Below are 14,566 nucleotides of genomic sequence, written 5' to 3'. Positions count from 1 at the left end.
TTCTGCACACTACTGTTGAAACACATGGTTATTTGAGTTACTGTCACCTTCCTGATAGGTTGAACCACTCTGGCCATTCTCCTCTGACCTCTCTCATTAACAATGCATTTTTGCCACAGAACTGCCACTCACTGGATGGTTTTTGCTGGCCATTCTCTGTAAATTCTAGAGACTGTCATGTTTAAAAATCACAGGAGATCAGGGGCTTGTGAAATACTTAAACCACCCCATCTGGCACCAACAATCATTCCACAGTCAAAGTCACTGAGATCACATTGCTTCCCCATTCTGTCATTTGATCTGAACAACAATTGAATCCCTTATATTCATAGAATTGCCACCACATGACTGGCTGATTAGATATTTGCATTAACAAGCAGGTGCACCTAATGAAGTGGCCACTGTGTGTATTTTCTCCAATGTCATTAATGATGGAGCATGATGGGATATTTAAGTTCAATATCCCATTCTGAGAGACAGGGGAGTCAGCAGTTCAGTACTGAATCAATGTGCCAATTAACACAAGAATGGTAGTTTGCACTGGAGCTTCCAGGATCAGGACTACAGATAAAGGAAGGGTGAGCGACAATGGTGAGTGCTAATCAGGTGGGCTGTGGAATAGTTCTCCGTGCAAACCATCAGTCACTTTGCAGAATGCCTCATTAACAGTACTTGCAGGCACACACTGGGAACTTGCTTGACTAGTGGTGAGAACAGACATCCCTGTCAAATCCTTCCCACACATCCTGAAGAAGAAGCTGTGCGGATGGGACAATCACCTATCTCCTTTCAGCCTGTGTGTATTCAGGAAGATCTGTAAAGGGATGTAGTGGTTTCATTGAGATTCATCCCGAGCAACTGTGCCGGCACAATAGCCAGTGAAAACATTAATTCTGCATTTACCTTGTCAAGCCCCATAAGAATTTTTGTACAGTTCAATAAGATCATGTACCATTCTTCTAAACTCGGTAGAGGCAGTTTATTTAATCTCTCCTCATATGAGAACTAAAATCATAAACACATTTCTTATATTCCGTTAGAAAGCACCTGTAAAAATGATAAATTTTCTCAGGCAGCTGCTACAACTCTTAATACTTCCTTCAGGCGCCTTGTTGCTGCAGAGAGCTCTTACACTAACACCCCTTTCAGAATATTCAATGTTCTGGCATCAGAGCTTTTAAAGGGAGCCAAAAAATCTCTCCTGTACAATGAAACTCTGAAAGTCTAGTATGTTGGGGGTTTTGTTCGTTATTATTACCTATTAATATCCCAATACATATCAACTCTCTTTTTTGTCTCTTACACAGTACTATAATGACTGTTTAAGTGGTTTTGTTGGTCATGACAGAGCAGGAACAGCAGACCCAAACATGACAAAATCTGCAGGTGCTGGAAATCCCAGCAACTCTCACAAAATACCAGAGGAGTGCCAGTCTATGGAAAAAGAGTAAACAGTCGACCTTTTGGGCCAAGACCCTTCATCAGGACTGGGAAGGAAGGGGAGAAGGCAGAGTGAGAAGTTGGGGGAGAGGGTAGGAAGAAGTGTAGGGTGGTAGATGATAGGTGAAAACGGGAGAAAGGAAGGGAGAGAAGTGAAGAGCTGGGAAGTTGATTGGTGAAACAGATAAAGGGCTGGAGAAGGGGGAATCTGATAGGAGAGGACAAATGACCGGGAGCACCAGAGGGAGGAGAAGGGCGGATGAAGAGATAAGCTGAGAGAGGGAAACAAGAATGGGAAATAGTAAAGGGGGGGTGGGTGCAATTATCAGAAGACACCAGGCTCAAATCAGATTCAAGGGAATGCAGAAAACATCACCGTGAGCAAATGAATCTGAATAGTCAATTAATGAATTATCAGAATTCTACTATAATATCTATTTGTTTCTGTCTTAAACAGAGGCAGAAAACACTGTTAACAATGAATCCTAGATAAGCCATTGAGTTATAGAGCATGGAAACAGACTCTATATTTGGCTAAATCCACACTAAACATCAAGCAAACATTTGCACTAATCATACACTAAACGCCTCTTTAATTTTTCTACACCAAGATTGGGCAATGTATTGCTGCCAATTAACCCACCAACCCAAATGACTTTGGGATGAGGGAAAAGACCTGAGCACTCAGTGGGAATGTCACACAGTCACTGGGAATGCATGCTAACTCCACACAATCCACTGTTGAGTCTTCCCCAACTAGAAATCCCAGATGAACCATGAGATCCACAACCTTCTGAGGGCCAGCTCAGAGGCATACAAGTCTGATGCTTGAAGTTGTGGAAGACTCTGAATGATTGTATAGGACTCACTCGTCTACAGCTGTTTTAATAAAGTTCGTGACAATCATAATGTATTCATTCAGATCCATTGAGTTGACCTTGTTCGTAGCCCAGTCCACTGGCTTGAAGTAATCCTGTAGCTGCTGTTCTATCCCCCTTGACCACCCCTCGCTGGAGATCCGCTGTTTAGCCTCTGCCTGTATGCAGGTAGGAGGTGGACAGCCAGGTGATCAGATTTATTGAAATATGGTCTGGGCATAGAACAGTGGGCATTCTATATCTTAGTACATCAGTGACCTAGTGTGTTGAGATCTCCTGTGCTACAGGTTACATGCAGGTGGTAAATGGGTTGGCTTTTCTTCAAACAAGGCTGGTTAAAGTCCTCGACTATGATTTGAAATGAATCAGGATGGACTGTTTCTTGTTTGCTTCTGGTAGTTAAATGTTGGCTGAACTCTGCCAACCTCTGCTGAATCACACCTATCATTAATGTCTTTTCAATGTTTAAACTCATCTCAAATCACCTAATTGGGACATGGTTCATGAGGCCACATTATTATTTGGTAATGAGATTAATTTAGCAGATGATAGTCTCCCACTGGATTTGCTTGAGTTTATCTGTGCTTACTTTGGACAATTGTAGGGTAGTTTTATTGCCAATAAAATTCTGCTATTCAGCACTATGAAGATCCTCTTTTTGAGCCCTCTGGTCAGGTTTGACCTCCAGATTTCCTTCGTGTTGTTCATAGCCCTCCACGCCAGCGCCTTCCGTATCTTTATGTCCTTCTCCGAACTCATCATTCTTGACCCGAGGTACTTGAAGTCTAAGACTTTCTTAATGGTATCATTCTTCATGGTCTTGAGAGTACCTTTGTTGCAGTTGAACATTATGTACTCTGTCTTTTTAGCATTTAGGTGAAGTCCAACTTTATTGCACTCAATTTCCACTTTTGTCAGTAGCTGCTGTGCTTCCTCCATCTAGTCAGAGAGCAGAGTAATGTCATCTGCAAAATTGAGATCTGTGAGCATAACTGGTCTGACCCCATTTTTGTTCATTCTGGTTTTATGGTAAAACCAAGCTTGTCATGATCTTTGGTAGCTTGACGTAAAGCGGATCAAGGACGATTATAAAGGTGTAGGGTGCCAGAGTGTCTCCTTGCCGCACACCAGCTAGGAGCTCGAACACTGCTGTTTCTCTGTCTGGTGATACAACTTTCACCATGGTCTTGGTATAGCTGGACTCTATTGCTCTCAGTAGATGGTCTGGCACTCCGTAAGCTTTCAGGATCTTCAGCATTTTACCTCGGTGAATGGAGTCAAAAGCTTTGCGAAAATCGGTGAAAGTAAGCACGGTGGTAGGTTGTTCTTCTTGACCTCCTTGATGATTCTACAGAGAGCAAGTATTTGCATTACTGTTGTGCACTTCTGCCAAAATCCACTCTGACTGAATCTCAGCTTCGGGTCAGTGGTGGGGCAAATCCTGTTCAAGATCATCCGATTGTATAGCTTTGCTAAGATGCAGGTCAAGCTGGTACCGTGGTAGTTATCTGTCTTCGTGAGGGATCCAGACTTGGGGACAGGGATAATGTTTGAGAGTGACCACTGTTCTGGTTTGTCACCTTTCATCAATGCCGTATTAAACATGTCCAGCAAGGTGTCGTCCAGGTTGCAGTTCTTTGGGACATCTGGTGGCATCCCATCTGGTCAGTGCTCCTGCCCTGTTTGAGTGAATATTTGGCCTTCTTCAGTTCCTCAACAGTAAATGGGCCATCATCAATGTCGACTTGCGTTAGTATCATTGGTATGTCCTCTTTTTCTTCCTCCGTGATCGTTGGAGGGCTTCCCAGAAGGTTCTTGAAGTGGGTAAACCATGTCTGGACACGGTCCTCTGCTGTTTTACCACTTATTTGACCTGATGAGGATTTCTTCCATCTGCTGATCTCGTTGTCTAGGCGCCATGCTTCTCCATGCTGCTTGTCTTCATTAGCAGCCTCTACCCCTCAAATCCTCTCAGCTAGTTCTTCTTCCTTCAGTCGGTCGTAGGTGGCAAAGAGATTCTTCTTTGCTGTCTTGAACTTGTCTCTTAGCTCTTCTGTTTCACTCCTTCTAAGTTTGGCACGAACATACTTCTTGCTGTGACGACGTCAGGATGTTTCGAGATCTGGCTCTTTTTGATTCGCTTCACAGTAGGCAGACTCTTTGTTGCAGTCATGGAGTCCATTCTGACATACGGATGCGAGACGTGGACACTCACCAAGACCGTGTGAAAGTCACTAGATGGTTGCTATACACGAATGCTCCGAATGGCTCTTGACATGAGTTGGCAGCAGCACATGATGAACATCGAGCTCTACGACGACCTACCGACACTCACTACTAAAATCGAGGCGAGAAGACTGCAACTAGCGGGGCACTGTCAACGCCACCCTGAGCTACCTGCCAGCCTAGTCATCACATGGGAGCCCAAGCATGGGAGGATGAACCCTGGGCACCCTCCCAAGACTATGCTCAACACGCTCCTAGAAGATAGAGGCGCAGCTAATGTAGATGAACTGAACACGCCGATGAGGGAGAGAGAGGAGTGGAGAGTCCATCTTCATGCCTGACGCTGGCCCCCTAGGCCTGAGTCGACGTAGTATTTGTAGTATCCAGCACTGTTACATTCCACCAATGAAGACCCATGCATTATCCGAAGAATCTTTCAGTCATTTCTCCTGATGTAATGATTTTAGGCATAAATTAAAAACCAGAGTGTCACTGGGGAGAGGGTAGGACCATTCAAGAACAAAGGAAGGATGGTTGAGTTGAGTTACTTGTGTAATATAAAAATGATTTGGACAAGTGTAGGTGGGCTGATTAGTAATTTTGCAGTTGACACAAACATTGGCAGAGTTGAGAATGGTGAGGAGGGTTGCCAATGGATTCAGAAACATATAAACCCTTTGAAAATGTGGACAGCGAAACTGCAGTAGCAACTTGGTCTCGATGAGTGGACATTTTTGGAGGTCAAGTGCAAGAGGAATATATATTTGGAAGACATTTAAGGAACATTGATGCACAGAGGGACCTTGGGGTCCATTGCTCCCTGAAAAGTGATACCACAATTAGATGAGCAACTGTATAAAACTTTGGTTAGGCCATATTTGGAGAACTCAGTGTAGTTCCAGTCACTGTATTACAGAAAGATGTGGGTGTTTTGGAGACATAGAAGAGGTTAGAGTCATAGAATTATGGAAACAGATGATAGCAGAGAAACAGGTCCTTTGGCTGATCACATCCATGTGGAAACATTTAAATTGCCTACTTCCATCCAGACCACAGTCCTCCATACCCCTACCATCCATGTACCTATCCAAACTTCTCTTAGAAGTTGAAATCAAATTTGCATGCACTGCTTGCACTGGCAGCTCATTCCACACTCTCACGACCTTCTGAGTGAAAACGTTTCCCCTTATGTTCTCCTTAAACTTTTCACCTTTCACCCTTAACCTGTGACCTCTGATTGTAGTCCCACCCAACCTCAGTGGAAAAAGCTTGTTTGCATTTACCCTATCTATACCCCTCATAAGAGGCAAACAACCTAGGTTCCCCAGCATGTTTCTTCTCCTTAAAATGAATACTCTTTAACCCATCCGTCCCTCCACCGTGCAGTTCTATACTCCAAGCTTTCTGTCCCTTACGGCTGGTGAGCTATGTTGAGTCAGATTTATAGTTCCTGGGAACACCAATATATTCAGACTACAAATGGAAAGTCTTTAAACACCACATTAGTTGAATACATAGATTAGAACCATTACACCTGCAATAATGGCTTTAAATCCTCCAGGGTTTAATTAGGTGGCAAATGTTTACTAACAGCATATGTTACAGTTGGAAACACTATTGACATTTGTATTCAAGAATCCTTGAGAGTCCACTTTCAAACTGTGTTTGGACGAAGACATTATCAATTAACGCCATTTGGTAAGTGGCACTTCAGTCAAGATTTCCATCTCTGAGTACCATTATGTTTACAGAGTATTTTCTCCCTTCTCCCACACACCACAACATTTAGTGAATCAAATTGTTGTGGCGTACCATCAGTCTTTGATATAAACAGTCAGTCAAATCTGGATCTACTTCCTTCCATTTCAGATGCTCTTGTACCCCGTCAGGAGTAAATGAGCTGATTAGACCAAACTGATTAAACATTGTTGTGATGACGAAGTCCATGATCTAAATAATTGAAGATAGCGTAGACTGAGAGAAGATCACTCATCTATTCAAGCTAACTTCACACTGGAGAAGCACATTGAGATCAGCAGCCTTTTGATCGGTCTACCCCTCACCATGGTGTCGGGCCACTGGAAGCCAAGGACCAAATTGAAACAGACTGTTTTGATGGATTTGGAGGAGTGAGGTAGGAACTTTCAATGTTCTGCCTCCCCATATTTTCCTCACCACCTCCACAGCAAACTTCCCTGCAGCTGATCTGTGGCCAGATTGGGATAAGTTCCACCAGCTCTGACACCCTTTAATATTGTCAGCAATTAGTACATTACAATTAACTCCTGATGGGAACTACAGATGTCTTACTTTTGCACCTGAGAAAGTTCATAATACCATTAATAATTTTGATTTTTTTTTTGACGATTGCACAATTTTCTCATGCCATGGATCTGATTAGGAAATTTGCTGCACAAAGCAAATGCTTATCAGGCCATGAAGGATAAAATCCAATTTCTATAGGAAAATTATTATATTCTCAAGTGTACAGTATATATAATCTTTTTTTCTGTCATCTGGACACCAATTGCAAGGCCAGCGTATGTTATCTTCTCCTAACTACTCAGGGGAGCTTTGACATGAGTCAATCTCTCGAGTGTACAGTCCTTACATTCCACTCTGCACGTCAGCTAATTCCTTTAATTAATGTTACACTCTTACAATTGGAAATGGAAACACACATTTTTGATAACATTGGGATTTCAGTACAAAGCACCAAGTTCAAAATAAATTTTATTATCAAAGTACATATATGTCACCATGTACAGCCGTGAGATTCATCTGCTTGTGGACATACTCAATAAATCTATAGAATAGCAACTACTACAGAATCAACCAGAGTACAGAAGACAACAAACTGTGCAAATGCATAAAGAAACAATAATATGAATAAATAAGAAATAAATATTGAGAACATGAGATGAAGAGTCCTTGACAGTGAGTCCATTGGTTGTGGGAACATTTCAGGGATGGGGAAAATGAAGTTGAGTGAAGTTATCCACGTTGGTTCAAGAGCCTGACGATTGAGGGGTATTAACTGTTCTTGAACCTGGTGGTGCGAATCCTGAAGTTCCTCTAGTTTCTTCCTGATGGCAGTAGTGAGAAAGCCACAAAGAAGTTCTGCTACAGTGGACACATGTGAGGCATTTAGTGGTCCAGTCCAAGAAAAAATATGATGTTTATGTATTATGAAATGGTTGATGTATTATCAGACCAGTTTGAAAATCAATGTGCAATGTCTAGATTATGAAAGAGAGTTAAACTCTCACCTTAGAGACAAGGACATTCAGTCATATGATAAGAAAAGCAGTCATTTGGCCCACTCAACCAGAAAGCATCCATGTATGTAAATCCCATTTATCGCATTATATCCTCGATAAGTGTGCTGGTCAATAATCTTCATCAATTTACGGTGGTAAATTAATCTACTATTTTCTATCCACACATCCATGGTGTAAAAGAGGGAACAAGAGCACTGAAGTGAAATGTGAAGTGCCCAAAGAGGTTGTATGGATGTTGATTTTGTGGCTATCCCTGTCCAGTTTTGGGTAACAACTAGCCAACCCCACATAATGAACTAAATATTTTCATTAAAGGACAGTTAGGCTAAATCGAACCCTTTACTGGATATTCAATATTTTAAATTTGTTACATTATTAGCAAATAGAGCAAATTGCAGGTATCTCTTTATAAAGAGGAACCATATTCCATCTTGACCTTCTAACTGCTTCTCTTTGGTGACTTCAAGCAGGTGTTTCATTAGACAAACTTAAGACAGCAAGAAATTTAATTATCCTTTTCCTAAACAATACTATGCAAATTAGGTTTTGCAATTCTCAATAGATTTCTGTCTGCTATGAAGACCCTGAAATTTCACTGAATGAGGAGATTCTGTCACGGTGTGCACTGAGAGATGGCTGAACCCAGGTGCAGCGGAACTACAGATTCCCATATAGAGACAGAAACGAAAGTTTATTCATAGGAATTCCAACTGAATAATGGTGGCTGAACCCAGGTGCAGCGGAACTACAGATTCCCATATAGAGACAGAAACGAAAGTTTATTCATAGGAATTCCAACTGAATAATGGTGGCTGAACCAAGTGACACCGTGAGATAAGTCATTCATGAAACAGAAGGTCCCTGTAGTATCGGAAGTCCACTTTAAATAATCACAGTATGTAGAAAACCTGCGGCAGTCAAAGTAAGCTTGTCAAGATTGAACAGAAATCACAAGGGCTTAATGACTCTAGATAAGGCAACAATTAACAAATACAGGTGCAGGGTTCACGACAGTACCTCCCTGGCAAAGGCTGGCACCTAATGGCCCAGGGAGCCCGAGGAAGCTTAAGACTGACCTGATGTTCTTGAGACAAGGCTAGGAAACTTGAGACAAACCTGATGCTCTTGAGTCTGGTCTGGAAAACTCAGGAACATTGCATATACCTCAGAAACATAGATTCAAACTCGGGATCTGGGAATCAAACTTGAAAACCTGGAATAGTCCTCGGAAACCTGGAGGGCCATGGGAGACCCAGGAAATCTTGATGACCTTAGATGTAGACTAGAGAAGCCCAGAACATGGACTCAAGAAACTCAGAACAAAGCTTCAGGACAAGCATTGAGAATAGAAGCTACCCATGCCTCCAGCTGACTGATGTCAAAGCAGTTGTTGAACTTTCGCTGGTTTAATTTACATGACTTAGACTTACTGTCACAGTGTACTCTGATAGACGGCTGAAACCAAGGTACAGAGGAATGACAGACTCCCATGCAGAGACAGAATCAAGAGATTATTCATTGCAGTTCCAACAGGACATTGGTGATTTAGCCAAGTGACACCACAAGGATGATTCATTCTTGAAACAATAAGCATTTTGAGACCCTGCAAGAAGCTCTATTCGGGAGTCTGCTTTAAATAATCACAGTATGCAGAAAACCTGTGCAAATCAAAATAAACTAGACAAGATTAAACAGAAAGCACAAGTGCTTAATGAATAGATCAGACAACAATTAAGAAATACAGGTGCAAGCCGGCAGGACTTATGACAAGCTTTTACAATTAAAAGAAAATCAAGTATGAAATGGAATGCTACAGTCAGAAGGAACAAATTCAAATCAAAAGATGGTTAACACAACCCTCCTATGGACACAGGAAAAATCCAAAGAATTAAATTAAACATTGGAATTAAGCAGCTGACAGGTATTTTCAAACACATGAATTTAATATCAATGATGATTTCCAAATCTCTGTTGAAGTTGGAAAAAATTTGAAAGACTTTGAAAGATTTCTGCAGAAGAACTGTGATAGGAAAAATACAATAGAATGAAGGCAAGAAAAATTCAACTTCATTTAAAGAGTCTGCACATCAAGAGAAATGATCTACTGTCACTGACATAGAAACAGCAACAAAAGATAAATTTTAGAAAATGTTTACTTGCTCTGCTGGCTTTAGATTGAAAGTTAGGTTTAACGTATCATTCAGCATGGTCTGGCTCTGAATCCATTCATTTCACCTTAAAAACAAGATGAAATTGTCGTTAAAAAGACAACAGAAGAATAGTTATTTGCTTTTATAACTCTGATTTCCTTGACATTAATTTTCTAGAAGGGTCTTCTATTCAGCTGCAGATACTTCTATGGGTGTTTGGCAGAAGTCACATTTATGTTCATCCTGGGGTTTTATAAATGCACTGCCAAGGTAAAAACTAAAGCTTAAGTTGTGGGAAAATATGAACTCTAGGTTGTATGAAAACAAAATAAAATTGCTAATAATTTCAGGATATAGGTACATAAAGAGACGGGAAACACTAAAACTGAGAAGTACAACCTTGAAAGACTATTAATAAAAAAGAGAACTAGAAGTGGTTCACAATGGGATAAGGAAAGAAGACTACAGAGGAAAAAAATAATCAAAGCTGTAATAACATTAAGTATAGAAACAAAAATAATCAGAAACACCATAATAACATTAAATATTTTACAGCCATTTCAGAAAAATAGACAATTTGGCACGGTTCCCAGGAGGATTGTTAATTTTTACATGAAGGCTTAAACAAAAAGGTACAGTATTTTGCATGGCTTTTTACTGAAAAGGATATCATAAGGAAAGTGATTCTGAAATAGTTAAGGGAAACATGAGTGCTATTAATGATAGATTTAAGGAATTAAATATAATTAGCTTAGGCTAACTGGACAGAAGGCCAGGACCTGATGGGATATCTCCTGAGTGTTGAAATTGCTGAGAATCCAGAAATTATATTACAAGGCACTTTGAATAGGATGTATGCTGGTGTACTGGAAAGCTGCCAATATATATTTTTATTAGAAAGGGAGACAGTGCTAATCCCGGTAACCGAAGGTCATTTAGACCAGCATGAGCGGTAGGTAAAATTTTATAGTCCTGATTTGAAATTACACCACTTTTAAAAAAGGAAATAGAAATAGAAAGCACACATTAAAAAAAACTGTGTTTGGGAATTGGGTGGCAGGGTGGAGATAAGTCTCTACCAAAGGAGGTGTAACCTCACCTGCAGCCCTCCTGATCAGGGTCACGTGAAGCCATGGTGGTGGATGAGCAGCTGGGGCATATCACAAGTCCTGGTTACGCGACCACTGACACCAGGCAGACAATCTCTGAAGAGTATTGATAATGGCTGGGGTCACCTGACTTGTAAAGACGCTGCCCAGGAGAAGCGAATGGCAAACCAATTCAGTAGGGAAAATTGCCAAGGACAATCATGGTCACCGAAAGAGAAAAGAGTAAGAACAACAGTGTGAAAGGAGGCCTTCCCCACAGGCAGATTAAAGACAGATGAAAGACCATGTTCACCATAACACATAATGATGATGATGTGGTGGGTAAGTGTTGAAATTCTTTCAGGAGTTTTATTATATACAGTGTATGCAGCAGTGGTGGTAAGTTTTTGTGGAAGTATCACAAGAGAGATCAGCAGGTGCATAGAATGTGGGTGTTTACATTCCTTCCTTATCCTTATCCTGTGTGGACAATCTTTTAGTTTTTGTGTGTGAGAGATGGGGTTGGGGATTTGGGGTTTATTGTTGGTGCTGCCGTTTTCTGTGTGGGAAATCTGCTAGTTTTGGTGTCAGGCAGGGGGCTGGGATTTTGGGGTTGTTGATGCTCTAGCTGCTATCTTCCGGGTGGGCAATCTGTTAATTTTTTGAGAGGGAAGGGGTTTGGGATTTAGGGTTTGATGTTCCGGCTGCCATTTTCTGTGGGGTGATCTGTTAGCTTTCTCGTGGGGTGGGGAGCTATGGGGGGGGGGGGGTGGGTTGGGGTTTGTGAGTTTTGTTTCTTTTTCTTTTTGCATGGGGGGGTTGTTGATGTCTTTTTATTTCAACAGCTCCTATCATTTTTCTGTTATTCATGGCTATCTGGAGAAGATGAATATCAGAGTTCTATTGTACATGTATACTCTGACAATGAAATGAACCCTTGAACCTTATCCATTGTTGGGTCACGTGCTCAAGTTCCACTCCAAAGCTAAGCGCATAGTCTCGGCTGATAGTCCTGTGCAGTGTGGGAAGTGCCCAGAACACAAAAGAAATGAAGTCTATCAGATGCAAAATTAAACCACCGTTCAGTATATAACATGCAGGTGGACATAAAAGTACATTGGTAATAACTGCTGATGAACAGGGGAATTCTCCCTGCTGCTCTGCAAATATTTATCCTACAGTCAACATCAATTAACCAGATTACCTAGCTATTCTCATGATCATTATGTTATGAAACAATTATAACTCAGCCATCTCTTCACCAGATTGCTTCTAATAACAAGAATAATATTTCAGTATTGTCCTTCTGGAGTCTGTCACTTTTTCACTCTTCCTTCCTCAATCTGGCCATCATCCCCCCCTCACCTGGATCCATCAGCTTGCCAGCTCTTGCACCACTTCTCCCCCCACACGCCCCCCCCCCCTTACCTCCTTGACCCGGCTATCTCTTTTGCTCAGTCCCGATGAAACGTCTTAACCCAGAACATCAACTGTCCGTGTCCCTTCAGAGATACTGCCTGACCCATTCCATTCCACCAGCACTTTGTTTGTTGAGCAATATTTTCCAGATGCCTGCCGCCATCAGTTTTAATGTTTGATTTTAGAAATTTCAATCTTGACTTATCTAAAAACAAAATACTACTAGAATTTGCCTTCTGCAGCATGTTTCAGAACTACACTCTTGCCCTTTAAGATATCAAACCAAATTTTTGTTGTCTTTATGGGTTATTGATGCAAATTGAAGGAAAGCAGATAACTCTAGTGTTTGACTGATATTTCCCATCAGTTAGCACCACCAACACATGCAGATTTCCTGGTCACTGTGACTTGCTGTGGGAAAAAATTTATATCAATCTATTAGCAGTGACTGTTCTTCAAAAAATAAGAGATAGTCACTTTTTTTTTCTGTTCTCTACACAAAAGGATCATTAAGCTTCTATTCACTGTTATATAGGAACACAGCAAGTGATGCATGATAACAGTGTATTCTAATTTACCTCAACCATTTATCCCAGGATGTGATACTGGCGTTGTTGATTGATCATCAAATTTAATCTTAATCAAATAATTCAAATATCTATGTATATAGTGTAGTTACTATAATATGTGGTGTCAAAATGGTTGTTGTGATGTGTCTAGCATGGCAGTGCTTGTCACTCTGTCTTTCAGCTTCCACTGCTGGCTAGCTGTTTTGCAAAAAGGAGAGTTGAATGTGTAAGTCTCTCCCTGCCAGTACGTAGCCTCTCCAACACCAAGCCTCATGTAGTGCCTCCTCACTGACGACATACGGAAACTGAACTCCTTGCGGACTCAGGCTGAACCACAGAGGACGGGGAGGAAGTCTGGCCCCTGCACACGTAGCAGGCAGGCCCACCGGTGTGTGGACATGCCCTGGTGCTTGTGAACCATATCCCCAACTACAGGTAGATAGCCCCACTGCCTTGTGGCAGTCGCGAGAGAGATGAAGGCTATGGGAGTAAACTCAGACAGCAAATCTGGAGTGGAGTCCCTAAGGCAGTTGGATGTCATTGAACATCCTTCCAGCAGCTCCTGCAGCCAAACTGGTGTCAAACGTATTGCTTCATAAGCTTTCCTTTGGACTACACTGGTGAGGCGGAGAGGGGGATCTTGATGACTGGGCATCTCAGGATCTCCATACCTTCCGCCCAGGTTTGTGATGATGAGCATCATCCCCCATTGTCCTTCGAGACAGATGGAAGCCAACCACAACAATGCTAATGGAACTGGAGTTCCCAATTATGCTACATTCACCTAGTTATATATGAAGAATAAAGTTATACGTACTTTAGCAGGTTCCAAACTGCTTTTCAGTTAACAAAGCTCTGTTTCCTTGAATTAAGTTTTTAAGTTCTGTTGTTCAACAGATGTCCTTTTAGTCCATTTCTACCTATAACAGCATGGGAGTTATAGTCATAAAAACAGGCTCTTTGGCCCAGAGAGCCTATATTAATGACCAAGACCCCACTGACAAAAATATTGCAAAAATTCCATATTTTTTTATCTCCCCAAATTCTCCACAGATTCTACTGCTCAGCTACAAACTAGGAACAATCTATGAAGATACAAGATACTGCAGATGCTGGAACCTGGAGTAACATATAACCGGCTGGAAGAACTCAGGTAAGGCATAAGGTGTTGCTTCTTCAGTTTGAGCTGGGCTTCACCCTGGCAGTCAAAATGGGCCAGAGATGGAAGGGTTAGTGTGGGAATAGGGAGGGGAGTTGAAATGGTCCACTGGGATGATTGACAACCCAATGGCATGAGTATTGAGTTTTCCACTTTTCCCTGTTTGTTTCCCCTTCACACCCCTTTCAATCCTCCCCCCCCCCCCCCTCAAACCCTCACCCTTCTTCTTCTGATCCTCTGGTCCTTCCATTTTTATTGCTTTTTCCTTCCACTGCCAAACCTCTTCACCCACCTTTGTCACATTCCCCCTCTTTCGTCCACCAACCACACACAGATATTTTCCTACCCTCTTCCTG

At 41.7% G+C, this 14,566-nt stretch overlaps 1 long non-coding RNA gene across 1 annotated transcript in view; it reads left to right on the top strand.

The window, feature by feature from the left end:
• The window catches only part of LOC140738436 (uncharacterized), a 182,281-nt gene that overhangs the window by 27,249 nt on the left and 140,466 nt on the right, over window positions 1–14,566 (top strand). The window contains exon 2 of the long non-coding RNA XR_012101373.1: window positions 14,105–14,204. This is a non-coding gene — a long non-coding RNA (uncharacterized lncRNA). The remainder of the gene's footprint in view (window positions 1–14,104; window positions 14,205–14,566) is intronic.

Source organism: Hemitrygon akajei, chromosome 14, assembly GCF_048418815.1.
Source record: "Hemitrygon akajei chromosome 14, sHemAka1.3, whole genome shotgun sequence".
NCBI lineage: Eukaryota > Metazoa > Chordata > Chondrichthyes > Myliobatiformes > Dasyatidae > Hemitrygon > Hemitrygon akajei.
Note: the sequence above shows the minus strand (reverse complement) of the source record. Positions and strands in the feature narration are given on the sequence as shown.